Source organism: Hermetia illucens, chromosome 1 (assembly GCF_905115235.1).
Source record: "Hermetia illucens chromosome 1, iHerIll2.2.curated.20191125, whole genome shotgun sequence".
NCBI classification, from domain to species: Eukaryota; Metazoa; Arthropoda; class Insecta; order Diptera; family Stratiomyidae; genus Hermetia; species Hermetia illucens.
In genome coordinates this window covers 50,127,636-50,149,530 of record NC_051849.1, presented here as the reverse complement: position 1 = coordinate 50,149,530, position 21,895 = coordinate 50,127,636, and positions in this window count along the sequence as shown.

The following is a 21,895-nucleotide window of genomic DNA, read 5'->3' as shown; positions in this document are numbered from 1 at the left end:
GAGAGTGCAGCATTGCTCGGTATGAACCACTCGTCCGTTCCGTTGATAGCTTACATTCATCGTCAAACCAGTTGTTCCGATTTTTTTGCGACTGCGGCCAAATATGCATATGGTCGCATCAATGATAAACTTGTTCAGGTGGTTGTGAACATCATTTGTAGATGCTTCATCTTGGAACCTGCGTTAGCTGCAGTTATGGAGGGCTTTGTTGTGAAGTTGCTCAGTATGTACCTGATCTCTGTATGTTCTGGGATTCATCAAAACTGGGAGGTGACGGCGTTCAATCAACAACTATTTGTGGGCTGCTCTCCGCGTAAAACACGTACTTCCAACAACCATTTCGTGTTTTTATATAAGGTATGGGAACCGAAGTATCGCCTGAATACGAGCTCCCTTCCCTAGTTACCTGTCAAAATATCTAAGTATGATTTGGATATCATACTTTGGACAAGCTTCAAGGGTCCACTATACCGCCTCATAAAAAATTTCCTTCGCCGAATTTTCAGTCTCCTCTTTTGGGGCGTAAACTTTAATTAACTTTATATTTGGGAATTTGTCCCGTTCGCATACCATTTCCAATCCGATAACAGCACCATCGCATCTCTTGCAATTTTGATACCATACATCAGGCCTATAGCGGGATAGGGTATCTATGAGAAACTGCGTAAATCATTTGTCCGTCCCAACCTGGAGGATCAGTTAGTACAATTTGTTTGTGCTTTTTACGCACGGGAGATTCGCCCTCAACCTTCTCCGTTTGCGGCTTTTGTCTAAGAAAGAACTGGTAGCGATCAGCTGCAAGTAAGGTGGAGAGAGGATTTGGTAGTAGAGCTGTTGATGTTGGCTCAACAGCGTCTCTTAGGTTTTATGCTCCATCGTGGAGTCCAAGCTTCGACCTGGGAGCTATAATACCATTTGACCACCTTCACCATTTCATCATTTGAAAAAGGCCGATTGATGGGCAATTCGAAAATTGACATTCAGGAAACCGATTTTGATGAACTTTTATTTTACATAAAGCCTTGAAAATTTCTCAAAATAAGCAAAGAGGTCTACATAACTGCAATATCTGCACATAATATGCTTATTCTTTCCATATAATAGTTGCAGCAAGTACAAAAGGAAGGACAACAGCAGATACTACTTTATAAGTTGTAAACGGAACTTAATATTTCTAGTAAACTTCAACGTTACAATTTTGAATAAGCGAAGAAAAGGACTAAAATGATGAGACCTCCGGTTACCAAAGGCTAGAATAATTAAATACTACTCACCATTGTTCAGAACTTCTCACACTAAATACTTGGCATTTAATCACTTCTTAAAACTTGCAAGTCCTCCCACAGTCCAAAGTATAAATTTTATTCAGCAATACAGGAAGCTCACAATGGGCCATAGGAAACGTTCATATCTCAAAGTGCTCAGCAGCTTACTCTCAAGTTGGGTAAACATGTCCTAGTCGTAAGCACTTACACTGACTGCATTCATATTAAATGGGCTTTGTTCTACTTCCATGCTGTTGTCTTTTCATTAAAGAAAAGTACTTGGCCGACTCCCAGCTCTTTGCTCATATCACACTTCCGTGTACAGAAAATTCTAACCGACAAACTTTCCACTACTATCAATTGCCCTTGCCTCTCGGCCAGGCACATTTTCCGGAAGGGAATAGAGAGCTTACATAGGGAAACTACATATGTACATGGCATCCTGTTCAGGGCACATTTATGCGAGACCCAGTTTATGTTCTAATATATTTCTCGGTGAAGTGGCTCTTCATGAAACTAAAAACTTTTTGCAGGTTGTTACCAGGATGTTGAATAGTTTAGTGGTGGCTTGCAATATTCGCGTAGTTGAAGGAGCGGCACGTAATGATTATTAAATTGTTTGGAAACCTGAAACTCTGATTTACTTTCCCAGATTTCTCTAGCTTGGGTTGCAAAAAAACTTCAAGACAATAACGGTCAACGACTCCAAAAAAAACCCCACTTTTCGTTGGTTTTCAAAAGTACCTCTTCCTTGCAATTATCAAATTAATTAGACAATGAAGAAACACTTAAACTGAATTGCCACCTCCCAACCAGCTTAAGGTGGATTGTGTGTTTGGACACTTTCCCGCCGACCTAAACGTTGGCCAGATCTCCTTGAATACTTATGTTGTTATACAAAGACCTTCATTTAGAAAATGGATCCTAAAGCTTGCAATGATAGTCACATGTAACAGGACCCACACAGTTCGGAGACCTTCAAAGGACATGAAGGAGGATATAAAAGTTTCAGGAAGCAAAATATCGTAAATTTTGAGACTGTTCCCATGTAGTTGTTGGTCGAATGTCCATTGACTTTGATAAGGAAGGAGAGGACATTAAAACTGCGAAACTTTTCGAATCATTTTCTTTTCACCTACAGTCAGCATGACTGGCACAGGATAAGAAAGTCTTATATAATGGATATTCATCAAAAGTTTCAGATAGATTTTCAGAAAATATGTTTCTTTATAGCAGAAAGAGGCTCAACCAGGGACTTTGAATGAATCAAGTTTAGTTTCATCCATTCCACTGGGGCTAAGTTTTATCACTCTTTTCCCTACCATTAAAGTCCGACCGAATTTAGAGCCTCGTGTGACACTATCAACTTCTACAATTTCCAGTAAGATGACGTGCTCTTAATCTCAGGTTTAATTAAGATAAATTATCAATTCATGTTGGAGTGAGCTAAATAAATGAGAAATAGTCAAACTTGCCTCAACATATCTCTTACTGAAAGTTGCCAAAATTCTTCTAAGATTTTTTAATCTTGAAAGGAAACTACATTTCATATTTATGTACGGCAAACGAGAGTCCTATTTCCGTCAGTTATTATAGAAGCAAAGAAGGCGTTTCCTTGCGAACGGAAAGACATTAAGGCTATCTTACATAAAAAGTAATTAAGAAAATACTCGGTGGCAAGTTAGATACATTGCAGTCGTCCTTTCTCACTTTCTTCAATTTCTATCTGCATAAACAATCTATCATCATCATCATCAATGACGTAACAACCATTATCTGGTCTAGGCCTGCCTTAATAAGGAACTCCAGACATCCTGGTTTTGCGCCGAGGTCCATAATTCGATATCCCTTAAAGCTCTCTTGCGTCTAACCTACACCATCGCTCCATCTCAGGCAGGGTCTGCTTCGTCTTCTTTTTCTACCATACATATTGCCCTTATAGACTTTCCGAGCTGCATCATCCTCATCCATACGGATTAAGTGACCCGCCCACCATAGCCTATTGAGCCGGATTTTATCCATAATCTGACGGTCATGGTTTCGCTCGTAGATTTCATCGTTATGTAACCTACGGAATCGTCCATCCTCATGTAGGGAACCAAAAATTCTTCGGAGGATTCTTCTCTCGAACATGGCCAAGAGTTCCCAGTTTTTATGCTAAGAACCCAAGTCTCCGGGGGAATACATGAGGACTGACAAGATCATTGTCTTATACAGTAAGGGCTTTGACTCTACGGTGAGCCGTTTCAAGCGAAACGGTTTCTATAAGCTGAAATAGGCTCTGTTGGCAGTTAACAACCGTGCCCGGATTTCACCGTGGTAGCTGCTATCGGTTGTAATTTTCGACCCTAAATAGGACAGAATAACCAATGCTCGCAAAGTTGTAATCTCCTATCTTTATTCTCTCCGTTTGATCAGTGCGGTTTGTTGTTTCTGGTTGGTTGGTTTTTGGCGCTGACCTTGCCGCCATATAGTTTGTCTTGCTTTCGTTGATGTGCAATCCAAGATCTCGCGCCGCCTACTCGACCTGGATGAAGGCAGTTTGTACCCCTCGGGTCGCACTTCCATTGTTGGGTGGAGTTAAAGATTTACCTCAGCATCACGGATCACTTTCTCGAGGGACCGGTTAAATAGAATGCATAATAGGGCATCCTCTTGTCTTAGACCATTGTTGATGTTGAATGTTGCTTTTATCTAGTCTCACACATAGGCAAGGTCGTATTAATTTCGTTGGGATACCGAATTTTCTCATGGCCGTGTACTGTTTTACCGTGGCTATGCTAGCAGGCTTTAAAGTCGATTAAAAAGTCGTACAACTGATGTCCATATTCCAACAGTTTTTCCATCACTTGCTCCGCAGAAAAAAATCTGATCTGTTGCTGATTTATCTTGAATGAAGCCTCTTTGCCGATTATGTTCTGAGCGTACTTGGCTATCCGGCCTAGCAAGATATGATATAGATGGTATTCAGCAACGTAATATGCCAATAATTGCTGCACTGTGTGATATCTACCTTTTTATGCATCGTTGTAAGTTGTCGGGCATTGATTCGCTGGCCCATACTTTGAGTATCAGTTGATGAACCGCTTGGTGTAATTGGTCGCCTCCATATTTAATCAATTCGGCTCCTGGCGGCTTATGATTTTCAAGCCGATGAATTACACGGACTGTTTCTTCTATACTTGGTGGTGGCAGTATTTGTCCGTCGTCTTCAGATGGCGGAACCTCCAACTCGCCGATGTTCTGGTTATTCAGTAGTTCATCAAAGTACTCAACCTATCGCTCTAATATGCCCTTTCTGTCGGAAATCAGATTTCCCTCTTTGTCTCGGCAGGATGAGCATTGAGTTGTGTAAGATTTCATTCTGCTGACTTTTTAGTAAAATTTCCGCGCCTGGTGCGATTGCTCCCTGTACTTTACGAGTTCACAGACTTGCTGGTTATGCCATACTTCCTTTTTCCATTTGTGAAGTTGCTTTTCCGCTCGACGGAGTTCATAATAAGTCCCCGCGCGTGTCCGCATCCTTTGAGAATGCAACATTCTCCCGTTCCGTTGCTAGCTTACATTCATCGTCAAACCAGCCGTTCCGACTCTTTTTCCGGCTGGGGCCAAGTATTTTTGTGGACGTATTTATGATAACGTTCTTCAGGTGATTGTGAAGATCATTTGTTGATGCTTCATCTCCAGGATCTCTGTTGACAGCGGTTGTTGCGGCATCTATTTCTCTCTTATAGGTGTTGTGGAGGGCTGTGTTGTGGATGGATTCAGTGTTAACTCTCACCTGATTGTCAGAGGGGACTGTGCGTCGTGTTGTCATTCGAACTCGGAGCACCATGCCAACGAGATAGTGATTCGGGTCTATATTGTCTATATGTTCTGACATTAATCAAGGCTGGGAGGTGGCGGTTTTCGACCTACACAATGATCAATTTGGTTGAAAGTGGTCCCGTTTGGAGCGGTCTACGTTTGTTTGTGGACCGCTTTCTGCGCAAACCAGCTACTTCCAACAACCATTTCGTGTGACAATGCTTATTGAATAATCCGCAGTCCGTTATCATTTGTATTTTGATGTAAGCCAACGCATACCTGGAGTACCAGTTGGCACCATTTGTCCCGTTTTAGGCGTGGGAGACTCGCCATCATCCTTTTCCGTCTGCTGCTTTTCGTTAAGAAAGAGCTCGCAGCGATCACCATGTGGAGGTGGAGATAAGGTTTGGTAGTAGAGCTGTTGGTGTTGGTTCAGCAGGCGTTTCCCAGGTTTTATGCTCGATGGTGGATATCAATCCGCGTTTCGCCCTGGAACCTATACTACCCTTTGACCACCACATCTATCTCTGTATCCATAAACAATCGAATTCAAATTTTCGAAATATCCAAATCAATTTTCATCAATTTTCTTTTCTTGCGCAAATGCTGCCCTACTTGTTCTAGAAAAACCTTGCAATTTTTAAACCGTTCTTGCTACCGAAACGTGAACTATGTCTCCGATAGGAGCTGACCCCATCGCTTCCATCTATGACTATCGTAATCGCTTTATGATTGATTTCAAGCATATTAGCACGCTCCTTCATAACGAGATTCCGATCCAGGACATTACAATTATGTAGGACTATGTAGCTCAGGAGAGGCTTTGTAAGGGTGACACCGAGATAAGTTCACGTCGCATCTTTTCTAGGACAAGGCAGCCACAGTTACGGGGAGGTGACCAGATTACGGTGCAGTACTGGAGGGTACTTCCAACGGAGTAGTTAAAGAGAGGAGGGTTAGAAGGAGCCAAAAACAGAGGCGGACAGTAGTATAAAGCCCGACAATTTGGCAATTCGATTATTCAATTCGAGGCGAGAGAAGTCAAAGTGGTACTTACTGTCGAGGTCTTGAGTGAAGTTCTGATGTGATAAGGATCCGTCAAGAGAATACGAAAAGTAAGTGGGTGAGAATTTCACATAGCAACACTTGCTGACTTTAGTACTAACCCATTAGCAGAGCAGTATCAGTTTGATTGTAGAGAGACACAGCCCATAGGCGACGATACTGCCGAAACCAGTTAAGGCCGTCGTCATAAAGTAAATATGAAAAAATAAGAATTTGAGGAAAGTTGTTCATAAAGAATAAAACGCCTCGCCTCAGATAATAACAAAAAGAGCAGGATGTGTAGCCATCAAAGAGATGCGGCACGATCGATGGGGAAGGTAAGAGGCAAGCCATGTTATAAATGATATTAGGACGCTGAGAAAAATGAGTTTGGACAAAAGTATCTTGTGATTCACAGTGTTGAAGGCTTTAGAAATCTCAGCAGATGGTATGCGCTTCCTGCCCGGAATTTAGACATTTGGCCACAAAGTTGGTAAAGTCGAGCAAGTTGGAGGCAGTGGACCTGTACTTAACAAGGCCTTGTCACTATTTCACTATGAGATGACCGAAGTGGCTGTACAACCAACCGCTGACATATCTTTCCATGGGCTGGCCTTGGCTGGTAAGAAAACTAAACCGGTCTTGATAATGAGCTATAGGAAGAGAGACACGGTCAAAGTGAAAGTTCTAGGACATACGGTCGTCTCTAAGTGGTCAATACACAGCCGGTGCCACCGCGATATTTGCAACAATATTCCCGAGGGCTGGTGGCTCGAAATACAATCGGACTTTGATTATAGCTAGAGTGATGTGATAAATTTTGTGATACACATCACTTATGTGGGCGGAGATGCTTGTAAACTCACAGAGGCAGGAGCAGGTGAGTTTTGTTTGCCATCTTATGGCTCTCTCTCTTTTGAATCACTACTTAACTATTAGAGATTTGACGGAGGAACAGAGAGTTTGAAAAACCATTTCCTAGCAATAAGCTTTTAACCAAGTTTCTCCTGGACTTCAATGCTGAACCAAACAGGGACTTAGGAGATGAGCGAACGAAACACGGGGAGAGAACTAACAGAATGGAATAGAAGATGCTAAGTGTTCGGTCACACGTTAATAGGGAGGAGATAGGAGCATAGGTGGTTGTCGCCAGGGCTGAGTTCAAGCCTTCAAAATGCGTATTATGAATGACAAACTTGCCAAGCTATTAGAGTGCAGTCGGGTGATGTGATCACCAAACTCAATAGCAAGATGATGGGCGTGAAAGACAAGGTAAGAGGAGCGTCTCATGATATGAGAAAGCAACGCATAGAAAGGTTGGAGAGGGTAAGATCGCGAGTGGGATTTAAGTAATTTTTAAGGTTTTGTGTGAAACAAAACCTTATTAGAATCGAGACGGTGTCTGTCTGTCCGTCTGTCCGTCTGTCTGTCTGTCTGTCTGTCTGTCTGTCTGTCACACCCTATTTATTCGGAAACGGCTAGACCGATTACCACGAAAATTGGTGAGAGTATGTAATCTGGTGATCCCTTTACATGCAGTAAGTGGCACCATCTTGTGTTAAGTTTAAGGGGGGCTCCCCGTACATGTGAATGGAGGGTGCAAATTTTTTTTTCACAGAATGTAGCCATGTAGGATATCAAATGAAAGGTCTTAATTAGTACTTTTCAAATCTGGTTCAATATTTAATATTAGATGAAACATAGGGGAGTGAGGGTTCAAAATATGACCCACAAAAAGTGTAACAGGTCTCGTTCTCAGAACCTATCCAACCGAAAAATCTGAAAAAAATCATAGTGATGCATCTCTACGAAATCTAGGCCTCAAAATATATCCGGTTCCGATATCTGCACAAATAGAGTTAATAATAGTATATTTCCACATTTTAGAAATTTACCCGGCACCCCCCCTTATGTTCATCCCAGAAGCTTCCGGTATTCCGACTTGTTGTGAATTAGAGGTGTTCATGAAAGAAGACAAAGTAGAGGGAAAGTGAGAGGAATGGTTGAGAAAGGTTGGAATGTCGGAAGTATTAGTACAGGAGGGCATAGAAGGATTAAAATAGAGCACACAGGATGAAAGATAGAGAGAGGAACAATGCAGTTAGGACTTCTGACAATCTGCCGAAGAAATCTTCATACAGGAAGGGAGGATGAGGCAAGGGACATATAAAAAGAATATGATAAAGCAATATGAGTGTGCGGAATGACTAGTACGATGATAAAATTGTACGGGGAAGAGCAGTAAGAAAAGTTTGTTCAGCACCTAAAGGAAATTCAACAGTTATCAGGGCGCCTCCAATAGTTGCAAAGTGCATAACGTAACCTTCAAGCAGCTTTGAATTAAAAATACTTTGATCCAATTAGGTTTCAGTAATCCAGAAGACCTGATGTTGCTAAAACAGGTAAGTTGAAATTTGGCAGCATGGTCGTTAGATCCTTACATTTTGGTAAAAAAATGTGATGCTATTTGAAAAATCATTCAAGGTCAGCGTGGTAGCCGAGCGAGTCGAAAATTTTCTAGTAGTTTGATAAGTGATAAGGTTTGATGCAGACTTCTTGCGGTAAGGTTCAAAGGGAGCGATGAGGCGGCTGAATTGGCAGTACCCTGGGATAGCGCATGTGTAGTTTAGCGGTAGCAGCGTGGCTGACTAAATCTGCACGTTAATGATAACTTATAGAGATATAATTTAAAATCCGCTTACTAATTGGCCAAAATAGTGACAGCCAGAATTCCATCCCAAAACTATATTTTGCAAGGAAGCAGCTGGTAATCTTATTGATGACGAATAAAAAATCGATGAACCGATAACAACTACGATGATGAAATCCGCGCACGGTTGTTGTCAGCCAACAGAGCCTATTTCAGCTTACAAAGACTGTTCCGCTCGAAACGTCTCACCATAGGGTCAAAGCTCTTACTGTACAAGACTATGATCTTGCCAGTCCTCATCTACTCCTCAGAAACTTGGGTTCTTAGCAAGAAAAATTGCGAACTTTTGGCCGCGTTCGAGAGAAGAATCCTCCGCGGTCGAGAGAAGAATCCCCTACATGAGGATGGAAGATTTCGTAGCCTACACAATGACGAAATCTATGTGCGATACCATGACCGTCCGGTTGTGGATAAAATCCGGTTCAATAGGTTACGGTGGGCGGGTCACTTAATCCGTATGGATGAGGATGATCTCACCCCGAAAGTCTATAAGGGCAATATGTATGGTAGAAAAAGAAGACGAGGCAGACCCTGCCTAAGACGGAGCGATGGCGTAGGTCAGGACGCCAGACAGCTTTTAAGGATATCGAATTGGTGGCGCAAAACCGGGATGTCTGGAGTTCCTTATTAAGGCAGGCCTATACCGGATACCGGTTGTTGCGCCGATGATGATGATGATGATGAACCTAATATTCCGATGTGCACCACTCAATTTCATAATACAATCCCCGTGCCATGCATGCAAGCGACAGGTGTGGAGTACCTGCGAAGCTAGTAGAAGCGAGGAGTATGGGGTGGCGGCCAATCTTTATGAGCTTCTAAATACTATTTGGTCTGGTGAAATTATGCCGGAAGATTGGTGCGAAAGTGTCATTCGCCCTATTTAATGAGGGTGTGTTGTGGGAACTACAATGTCGAAAATTCGCTCAATTCTGCCAAAAAACTGCATCATAACAAATTCAACTTGGAAAAAAGAAGGGATATCTATCATTTGAAGACCTATCATTAAGGAGGAAACAAAAGATAACCGACCTTGAGATCTCTAGGAAACTCATCCTGAACACATTAGACCAAGTCAATCAGCGTGGATTCACTACTTTTAATCACATGTTCATTAGGATACTACCACTCCAAAACATCTTTGGAGTCCATTGTGAAAGAGACCGAATATACCGGTCGGACTGTCAACAATTTCTTCAGTAAACTTTGAAGAACTCTTTAACGACACGCATACGCGAGACCAACCGTCTAACATCGTTGATCAAATCTCCTATTCATTGAAGCAGGGAAATCTTGGTTAGGATGTCGGAATAAACGATTTACAACTTTTCAGAGATTAACTAAGGGGCCAAACTTGGAGTAAAACTCCTTACACCTGTTACACCAAAGTGTGCATCGGTCCGAGGGAACTGAAAAAAAACACGTCTCGGAGATTACTTAAAGACGACAGAGTTGATGGAAAAAGGCGCCGACGGACTTCAGATCGAAGATTGTGGAGCATATCATCTTGGCAGTCCACACTATTTTGAAGGTTAGAAACATCATTTACGAGGGGACTTCCCATATTCTCAATTTGGTAGACATTCTTATAAAAGATGAAATTGTATTTGAACAAGATGTCTGTAATGGACGAATTGTAAACCGATATATTCCGAGAGCAGAACCACCTAAAATCCGAGTCCAAAAAGAAGTCATGATAGGGCATCGATTGGTAGCAGTCGGAGTTCTAGCTCAAAATAATGAAAAGCGACCACGTAAATCCTTTTATATAAATCACCATAATAATTAACGATAACAATTTTAAATCATTCAGTATTTACTTTTAATTAAATGAAATTACTTATTAACCTCGCCTCATGCAGCTGACACCGAATACCCCCCAAAATGTGCACGTTTTGAATTCCTTTATCTCCTCGCCAACCAGCATAAATCACGGAGCCATTAAAGAGGTTAATGGAGATATCAATTATCAAGGACGACAGTTAGTGTAGATGCGAAAAGAATCAGGAACCAACCTTTGCAGTGTAACACTAAATGTACTATCGCAATAAATCTCTTCCCTACAACCTTTTTGCAATTGGTTGAATGGAGGAAGAATTACTGGAAGGTGTTTTCCTTCCTGTAGTTAGTGGGTAAGATATAATGCTTGTCTTATGCAGAGATGAACGGTTTACAAGGAACATAGTAACTCATTTGTTCATGATGACAAAATTATGACCAAGACTGAATGATTATGGCGATATAATTCGAGAAAGATTTGAGGGGATGACGACCATTTTATTCATTCAGGATAGAATTGATGTAACTCCTGCAGAAAAACTATACAAATTGAATAGAGGACATCTAGCTGTTATATTGCAGCTGCAGTACGTAATAAAAATTAGCTAGAACCGGAAACTACTATACTTCCTTTCCATACAAAACCGACTAAGAATTTACTCCGTATCTCAACTATAACGACCGAAATTACCGGGTCAAACAGGAAATCACACAATCTCTTGGAATTGAAGAAAACAATGGGGGGGGGGGGGGGGATGGCGCATTAAATGGTGGCGATTTCGTGAGAAGAAAAAAGAAATGATCTCACTCACACGATTACTGACCATTTCGCATGTGAAAGAATCATGGAACCAAATGAAAGACACTATCCACAAAGCAGCCTCTGCAACCCTGGGGATCACCAAGCCAGGTAACCGGTACATCAGCCGAGATACTTGGCTCTACGCCTCTACCACAAATTTCTCGACGATAAAACGCTGGCCAACTGGCAGATTTATAAGGATGCCAAACGGGAAGCAAAGAAAGCAAACTCTGTCACCCGAGCGGACCATTACAAAAATCTTTCCGATAAACACTCGAGATGGCGAGAGAGATCTGTAACGAACGCACACACGATATCGAACACTTCTGTTGCGTTAATGACAAGAACGGTACTTTGCTTACCAACCATCGAGCCGCAACGGATAGATTGCGAGAATACTTCGAGCAGATTTCAACTGAAGAATTTGCTCATCCTCCACTTCCACAATCATTGCCGACATTTGGAGCAGTTCCACCTGTCAGCGCAACTGGTGCTCAGAGGTGGCGGTGAAGAATACGGGGCGGCCATTCTGTTGGCCAAACCAAAACCAAGTGGCCGAGGAGAACCTCCATACTGGTGGCACCGGGAGACGCTGTACTCACTTTGGCTTGCCGGCTATGATGCATTAGGCGAATGCTCCAAAGGCCTAATTAGGGCGATCAGATCCGAGTCTGCACGGGGACTCATCTGAAGTGGCAATTTGATTGGGTTGTTGGTTATGCTCAAGCGAGAAGAGACCTTCGGGCCTCGGCGTGGTGTTGCGTTTCAACACGGGTGCCGTACTCCATGCACTTGGTATGCACTTGGTATAGACTGGTACCGTTGTTGCTTGTCTCAGTGGGGCTCTGATTGTGGTCATAAAATCAATCCGTGTCTTAAGAAGACCGTAGGATTAAGTCGTCCAGACAGGTACTTACGTTAAGCCCTCAAGACTCACTGTCAGCGAAACTGAAGTCGAGTATGTAATAAAACGAATGAAATCGGGGAAAGCCAGAGGACCTGATGACATCGCGTCTGAGCTCTGGAAAGCGAAGAACTGGGACCTAACACTTTGGCTCAAGACGGATTTGTCAAGATCTGTGGAATTACTGACGCAATAGACCCTCCGCGGTTACTCATGGAGAAACACCGTGGGAAGCATCGCCCTCTTTACACTGCGTTTCTGGATCTAGAAAAAGCGTTCGACGGAGTGCCGGACTAATCTGGTATGCTCAGAAGAAGAACTCATGCGGTGGGTTCACTTGCTCTACCACGATACGAAAAGTAAAGTTCGAAGTGTGGTGGGTGTATCAAAACCGCTTCGTATCTCTGTTGGTATTCATCAAAGAAGCGCCCCATCATCTTTGTTCTTGTTATCCAACGTCCAGCGCCCTATACACTGCTTTATGCAGAAGATGTTTTCCTACCATCCAATAGCAAAAATGATCGAGCATCAACGAACATCTCAAATCTAAAATTTACCGCTATGTCGTCCGTCCTGCCTCTCTCTATGGTTCTGAGTGTTGGCCGACTATAAAAGACAATCAACGGAGTCTTGCGGTAATGGAGACGAAAATGTTGCGTTTGACTAGTGGCGTGACACGTTTAGATCACATTCGAAATGAGGATATCCGCGATCGTTATGGAGTTGCACGGATCGTGGATAAACTGCGACAGAGGCGTCTTCGATGGTATGGTCACGTAATTCGCACTTTGGAGAATTCACTTGCCAAGATTAGTCTGAACGTCGAAGTCGGAGGTAAACGACCAAAAGGCTGGCCGAAACAACGGTGACTTGATACGCTGGATGGGTATTTAAAAGCCTCGAGATCGCATCCAGCTCAGGCATTTGATAGGGCCAAATGGGCCAAATCCAATTACGACGAGCTGACCCCGCTATTGAACGTGATAAAAGCTGAAGAAAAAGAAGAAGAATGGGAAGTGTTTATGAAAATACCAGATTAAGACTGAGTTCCAAGTAATACCGAAAGTTTATAAAATCGAACGTAAAGCAATAGAATATAATTATGCATTAAATTATTACTTAAATGATATCAAATTTTAACCATCTAGCATGTACTTAAGGAAGGTATTCATTAAAATGTCTAAAATCTGGTAATACGTTTTTATAATATAAACCTTATTTGAGCAAGTATCGGAATGTGATGTATTTTGAGGCATACATTTTGTATAGAACCACTATTGTGAATTTTTTTAGATTTTTCGGTTGGATAGGTTCTGGGAATGAGAACTGTTACACTTTTTGGAGCCCACATTTTGAACTTCCACTCCCTTATGTTTCTGCCAAAGTCAGAAATCCAAATCAACCTCAATCACTCAAGATCTGCTTTCACAGACTGCGCACGAATCCAAGATACAAGTGGTTATAATAAGCGAACCGTAACATAATACATCGGTAGCCAATCCGACACGGGGGGGGCTTTGTGCCCATGTGGGGACCAACGGGACACGAATGTATGAGGCAGACCAAAAGTGGGTTCACATGGACGGAAATAGATGGGCATATACGTCTATCGTATCCCTTATGCCTGACGTTGACTGAATTCCAGGGCATGTAGTGTAAATTGGTCTTAGATGCAAAAGACAGAAAGCGGTGACTTCAATGCATGGGCCAAAGAATTGTGAGCTCAATGACGAATGTTAAATGGCGTTCTCTTTTGGAAGCTTTTGCGCAGTTATATATAATATTAGCTAACGTATCAGATTAGTACTCACCGAAAAGGGGAGGCGGTTCGATTGTAGATTTGCCTTCAGTTAGTCCTGCACTAGCTCGCAATATGTCCTGGAATGTCAATTAACACTATACCCACAATGAACGCCACGCAATCGTCTTTGACTTGAAAAGCAAGCCAAGCTGTTGGAAACCTCGTCCTAAAATGAGGAGAACGTTAGGTTGGTCTGTGAAAGCAATCGGCAAGCAAACGTTCATAGCTCTATGGTTGGACTAGGATACTATACCAGGCACAACATCGGAGAGTGGCCTCCATATCATGAAGCGTATTGCATCGATAAGTCGATGCCGAGACGTTATTCTTTCCCCAGTCTCATCTTTGGTCGGCGTTTCGTCGGGGCAGAGCAGACGCCTAGAGAGCGACGGGTAGGATTGTCAAAGTGGTGAAGGAACATGTTTACATAGAAACTGAAGAAACCTGAGTCTAGCTATACAGCGAAGCAAGAGGGACTGCTTCAAAAAACTCTGCACAGAGGCGAATATAAACTGATTGGAAAACGCCCACAGGGTCGTAATGCGTAGATTCAAAGGTCAGCTCCGCTAATTTCAAATCCCGATCTCCTACTGAAAATTGTTCGAAGTTTGCTTCGTCAGAAGAGCACGAGTGCAGACACCTTTAGATATAGATATAATACTCCTAGGAATGAAGAAAGAAGAGATAATAAAACACAGGGCATTGACGGTGTACCGAACAGAACACTTAAGTTAGCTGTTAAGTCAAGGCCGGACATATTTTTGGAGTTGTTTGAAGCATACTTGGTGGATGGGATCTTTCCTGAGATATAGAAAAAATAATGGCAAGCTTCCTGTTGGATCGAGAACGAACGATGGTAAGGTAAGCTATAATGTAATGAAGTTTCTCATGGGGCATGCCGAATACCGTAAATATCGCTATAAGTTTAAACTCAACTCTCCCAGCTGCGACGGTTTTTGCGGAGGACCAACAAAATGTTTTCTTTCATTGTCTTAGATTGACGGAGGAAATGAAGAGCCTAGAGGAGACATTAGGAGAAACAGTAGCACCGAAAAGTATAATTGGTAAATGCTTACGTACGGGAATGTAGCTAACGACATGGTGAAGCGAACTCAATGCAAGTTGAGAGAGCATCGTGCAAAATGTCTACATACTAGGCTCTTCAGGCGTACCAACAGGATAAAACTTAATATAAATGATGTAGGAGGAGAAATCAAATAAGCTTAAATCTGCTAAAAGGCCAGGAAAAGAAGTATCTTGGAAAAAATGCAAGTGCGGAAGAGATAAAAATTATCTGATCAAAGTAATTTACCATAGAAAAGCTGTCGCCACTCAACAAAGATCTGAGTTAAGTCATACAATTCTGGCCGACTGCCGGGCAGCTATCAAGGCGCTTAGGTCTAACCAGGCTTAATTTAAACGGGTATGGGAATGCTTCAAACAACTGAATACGCTTACGCAATAAAGTCTGCATACTGTGGATTCCAGGTTATATTGATTTAAACCAATGAATCAGTGGACGACCTGGATAGAAAAAAACAAAAACCCCAATAAACGGATCAGAACCCTGTCATGGATTCGGGAAGGGGTTTAAGGCTATGCCACTTAAGAATGAAGAGATATGGTTGAAGGTCCTATTTGGGCGAGCTTACCAGCTTCAGGGTGCATGGGAGAATACGAACCAAAGGCTGAAAGAATTATTTAAAACCCACCTAAACAGGATTATAATGGGAATGTTCACTCTGCGGACACTGTCGGCTGATTCTGAAGGGAGAGTGATAGAAGTTCATTCCATGTACATTCTAGCTCAATGTCCGTTACTTATGCACAGTAGGATAATGTACCTGGGAGAATGTAAAATCTGTTGAAGTTCATTTTTGTTGATAAAATGGATAGTTGCCGTGTTAGGCGGTTACTTGCTGGTTCAGAGAAAAATGAAATCATATTTCTCAACAACATACTAAAATGGAGCACAGCATGCAGTTTGAACGGAATTGCTACTTTCACTTATTCACAGATCCAAAAATCTGAGATCTTTGAAGCCGTATTCGCAGATTCCCTACTTTAACAACGACCATTATTAAAGCGATCTTAAAGTGATTATATTAGGGAACACCTTTAAAGCTTGGCTCTTCACGCAGAGCATTCTCCTGTTTTTCACTTAATACCTTCTCTGGTTTGCGATGTCCGGTTTGCGCAGATCCGATTCCACAACTAGACATCAAGCCAGTTTCATTCGCGTCTCTGGCTTGCTTTTCTTCCGTTGAAATGCAACACTTTAGTGGAGCTTCCATATTTGCGGGCGCGTCTTCACGATCAATTCCGCCAAATTTTTAGGTTTTTGTGATAGTTTTTCTGTGATCCCTTTTAGGTAGACTAAGGCCAATCAGGGTGGTTATCTGACTATAGCGCAATTCATTAATTCAAAATAAAACCTTCTTAAAATCGCCTCGCTATCAGTCTGTTTGTCACATGTAATTTATTGAACATTTTCCATTATGCCTGTTGTCAGCATGAATTTTCAGTAATTTCAAACACTAAAAGTATGCAAGATATTTTTATAGTGATAAAGATAGTGACAAAGATAACTTGCATTTTTGTAGTGTTCGGAATCACTGAAAATTCATGCTCGCACCAGAAATAATTTAAATAATAAAGAATTTAATATTATAGTTTGCATAACACACAACCACAGGTGAAGGATGAGGGTTTGAGGCAACATACTTTCTATTACCTTCAGCAAAACAAAACTATTATAAAATGCTGAGATCATGGAAAGAGAGAAATAAAGTACAATTGGACCTACACCACTACGTAAAATCCTAGCTAACCTCTCTCGGTGACAGGTCATGCGTCAGGCCAGTCAAAAAAATCACAAAAACATGATTGTGTTGAACCATAATCCTCCGGAAAATGCTAGGGTGTTGACCTCAGTCGACACGGCTGGACAGGCCCCGGTCCTACTGAGAAATCAGCAGGGGGTCTCCCTAAATATTTTCCCCATCACTGGAAAAACCGAGGAACTCGAAAGAGATCTTCGCAAAAGGATGGTTGATATCTGGGCTCTACAAGAAACCCGATTGTCTGGTACCAAAGCTGCGACATAAAACCGAGAAAGATTCTGACAACTTCTCAACACAAAGACCTCCAAAGTGCCTGCTGATGACTATATCATTATTGCAGGCGACTTTAATGGTCATGCGGGTAAAAAGGCAGACGGCAACAGGTGCCTCATTGCCTAAAGGGGTTTGAAGCGCGCAATGAGGGTGCGTGCGTATAGTGGATTTCGTGGATACCAATGACCTTGTACTTGTGAATACATGGTTCATCAAACGATTGTCTCATCTTGATTGCCGTCTTGCAAATCAGGCTACCGATAAAACAGCGTGAACAGCCCGCCGCGTATTAAATGGTGGCGCCTACGCAATTACCAAGCGTTACAAATGTGGAAGTATCGTGAAACCACGATCCATGCAACCCTAACCCGCCTGTGCAACCACCAGTTTTACCCAGGTAGGTAAGCGAGTCATCAACCAAAATACTTGACTCTGGAATCAAGATGTTCAAATGAAGGTCCGTGACAACAAACGCTCTACAGCAAGTTTCTCGACAATAAAACGCTGACCAATTAGCAAACTTACAAGGTTGCCGACCCGAGCGGTCCATTATCAAGGCATTAATATAATAAGCTGGACACTCGGGATGACGAGAGAGATCTGTACCCACTCATCAAAGTCGATCTCAACGCACACAAGATATTGAACACTTCATCATCACCATCAACGACGCAATAATCGGGATCCAGTGTAGGCCTGCCTTAATAACTTCAGATATTGACCTTGCAGACTTTCCGGGCAGGACTACGGATTAGGATTAAGTGACCCGCCCACCGCAACCTATTGAGCCGAATTTTATCCACAACCAGACGTCATACGGCAATACACGCTGCGTGGTTATTCTTAGATAAACATTGTGAGAAACTTCTACCACGATCCAAAAGTAAAGTTGGAAGTGTGGGGGAGGCATCAACACCGCTTCGTGTTTCTGTTGGTTTTCATCAAAGAAGCGCTCTCTCACCACTCCTCTATCTTCTTGTTATGGACACTGCTACATGGCCAGCTCCTGATAAATCAGTGTTTATGCAAATAATGCTTTCCCAGTGTCTCATATCAAAGCTGTTCTGAGAATTGGTTCAAAAATGGAATGATCCTGTAATGTAATACGGTAAACGGCGTCTTGTGGTAATGGAGATGAAAATGTGGCATTGAACTAGTGGTATGACACCCCTTAATCAAATCCAGAATCAGGATGTCCGTAATCGAAATGGGGTTTCACTGATCATGAAAAAATTGTGAGAAAGGCAGCTTCACTCGCCAAGATTGGTTGGACTTACCACTGACATAAGTGTTGAAAAGGCTATCCGAAACAACGGTGAAGCTGGATGCTGATTTGAAAGCCTTGCGACTGCATTCAGGTCAGGCCTTTGATCGAGTAAAATAACACAACCTATCACGGCGAGCCGACCCCGCCCGTGAACGGGACAAAGGCTAAAGAAAATGAAGATTGCAAGTGAATTTGCGTTGTACAACTTCAAAGGCGCGGCAGTCACAAATGCGGAAGGGGGACCAGACTACACAGCAATATCCAAGGATGTTGTTAACAAAGGAATGGAAGAGTATTAAGGAGGGCTGAATTTAGGTAAAGTCGGAGGAGGGAGGTAGGATAAAACCAAACATTTTGGAAGCTCTATTAATGATGTCAACGAAGTGGGAATTGAAACGAAGTTTGACGTCGAATACTACACCCAGGTCTTGGAAGAAGGTCAGCAGTCAAATGGGTTCTCCACTGAGAGAATAGGAAAAGGATGTTGGGAAGGGTTTAAGTGAGTAGCACATTCAGTGGTATTATCTGACATTCAGTGTTAGCTTGTTGACCGAACACCGGCGGGCCAAGTTATTAAGGTTGGACTGCAAGAGAGCACAGTCCAGCGGAGACAAAACAGAGGTAAATAATTTAAGGTCTATGTAAGCCAAACACGGGCAGGTGAAGATGGAGGCGAGGTCATTGATAAAAAACAGGAAGAGTACGGGGCCAAGAATAGAGCCTTGGGGAACGCCAGATGAAGGAGAGAAGAAACGAGATGAGTAACCATGAAAAGAAACTTTGCAGGAAAGGCATGAGAGATGGGAAGAAAGCCAGGAGATGACTCAGGGAGGGAAGTTGAGTAATGACAGTTTAGAGAGGGAAGAATACTATGGTTAACGTTATCAAAGACTTTGGGGAAATCAGTATAAAAAGCTATTGGCAACGTAGATCTATGTTTCCCGAAACAATGCTGATCTTTGGCAATGAGGTGATCGAAGTGGACGGTTAATGAGTCGTTGACGTATCTTTCAAGAATTTTGGAGCAAGAAAAGAGAAGAATTCTTGAGAATAGGGATGATAAAAGCCTCTTTCTAGAGACGGGGAAAATATAGATGACTTTTGTTGTAGATTATACTCAGGCGGAGGGAAATGTGTTTTCTACAGTTAAGAAGGAAGAGGTTAGGAAGCCCATGGGGGTCATGCCCGACATTGGGGTCAAGATTACAATGAAGAACTCAACCGAAGAAAGCGTAAGGAGAGGAGTGGCTAGAGATTCGGAGCAGCCAGCAGTTAGAAGAGGCGTAGAGGGTGGAGGGGTTGAGGGAGAAAACACTGAAGAGAAGTAGGTGGACAGAAGGTCGCAGGATTGTTATGAGGAGTTGACAGTGGAGTCAGCAAAACTGATAGAGGAAGGGAGAGATTAAGTGGGATTTCGAAAATTGCGAGTGCGAGACAAGAAGGCTTTCAAGTTACCGCGGGCAAGGCGGCTTCGACGCTCAATAAGTATAATACGTTGTGAACCAAGTTGGCTGCGAAAGTAGGCAAGGAGGAGAAGAAGGGACATAACGGGAGAGGAGGTCAGACAGGATATTTTAAAAGGTGTCTAGAGCTTGATCACACGTTGAGTTGCTTAATATATGTACCCAGTTGAAAGACACTAAAATTGGGTTCAGACCGTCAAAGTTGGCTTTGCGGAAGTTGAACTTATAGTAGATTTACACTCGGTTTTCGGGTTTGAACGAAGAAGCTCCGCTTCAAATTCAAGCGCGGGGTGGGGAGCGCTAGAGATCGAGAGTGCGCCCACGGAGATTTTGGTGGCATTGGAATTTAGGGCACAGCAAGTGTTCATAAAGGAAGGAGATGGAAGGGGAGAATGAGAGGGGTTTGTTGGAAGGAATTGGAAGGCTAGGATAATTATGCCAGCAGCATGGGAAGATTAAAATCTCCGCAAAGAAAGAAAGGGAATCTGACAGTAAGGAGTTGAGACAAACTGTCAAACAATTCTTCATACAGGTGAGAAGGGCAAGCACAGGGGACGTATACACAAGACAAAATGAACGGGAGGAAGTTGAGCGGGAAAACACGAAGAGCAATACGGTCAAAAGGAAAGCTAGAGGAGGAGAGGACGAGTTCGGCGGGGAGTGTATCCTTTATTGCAATTTGGACCCTACTACTGGTGGACTTACAAGATGCATCCTGGTCACAGCGAAAAGTGGAGTACCCTTCGGGGGGCTCAAAGTTTAATATGACATCGTCCAGAAAACTTTCGGAAATACAAATGACATGGTGTTGGTGAGCCAACGCGGATAAACTGAAGGTCCTCAGTTTGGTTCCTAATATTCTGATAACACAGACATTGATCCAGTTATAATGCTCGGCGACGCAGACGGGTTGTCCTGAAATTTACCGTCGTGCTTGTATGGTTTGATGAATACACTATCAAACCAGAAGGATGCGAGGATGTCAACTAAGTGTGGATAAGTCACGTTGAAAGACGTAATCACCCGTCAGTGTTGTTGTCTTTTGTCAGTTTGACGCAGGACTGAGGAGAAAATAAATCAACTTTCCTCTTTATATACTCCAGCACATCATCCGTAGATGTTGCAAACGCTAGCCTGGAGACAAAGAGCTGTTTAGGTGGGGACGCCACCTTTAGCTCGGAGCCGCTGGTATGGATAGACGAAGCGGCGGGAAGTGCACATGTATAAGGAAAAGCCGAGGAAGGTGTCTCTTGGAGGAGACACAGGCTGGAAAGCATACCGAAGTCCCCGAAGAAATCTCGGAAACCATAGAGGCGGAATCGAGGGGATCAGTCGGGGAAGTAGATCTGCTGCCCACCGAAGAGCAGAAGCTTCTTCCTAAACGGGGACCTTATGGCTATCCAAGTCTGACTGGAACCCGGGGAGGCAGTCGTACCATCGGGTTACCTCCCAGGAGACGGCATCCTGGTCCCACCGGAGCTAGTCACTTCACTGCCCACGGCGGCAGGTAAGGATCTACCTAATACCCCAACAACGAATAAAACTGGAAGAAAAGAGAAATGGAAACTAGCAAAAAAGGTATGCTTGGAAGCTAGGATAAAGTGGGCAGTGGGAACTTTTAAACCACTGAAATCACCGGGGTAAATGGCACCTTCCCAGCACTCATCCAGAGAAGCCCTGAAATTATCTTAAAGTCTCTGCTGAGAGTGGTAAGCGGGAGCATAACCGTGGGATATATACCAAGGGCATGGATCCTTCAAAAGTGGTCTTTATTCTGAAAGCAGGTAAAAAGGATCTTTTTTACCCTAAATCTTTCAGACCAATTTTTCTAACATCGTTCGTATTCAAAACGATGGAGAAGTTCCTAGATAACTATATTAGATCTAACGTTCTAAAGCATAATCCCCTATATGAGCGTCAACACTTTTACCGGGCAA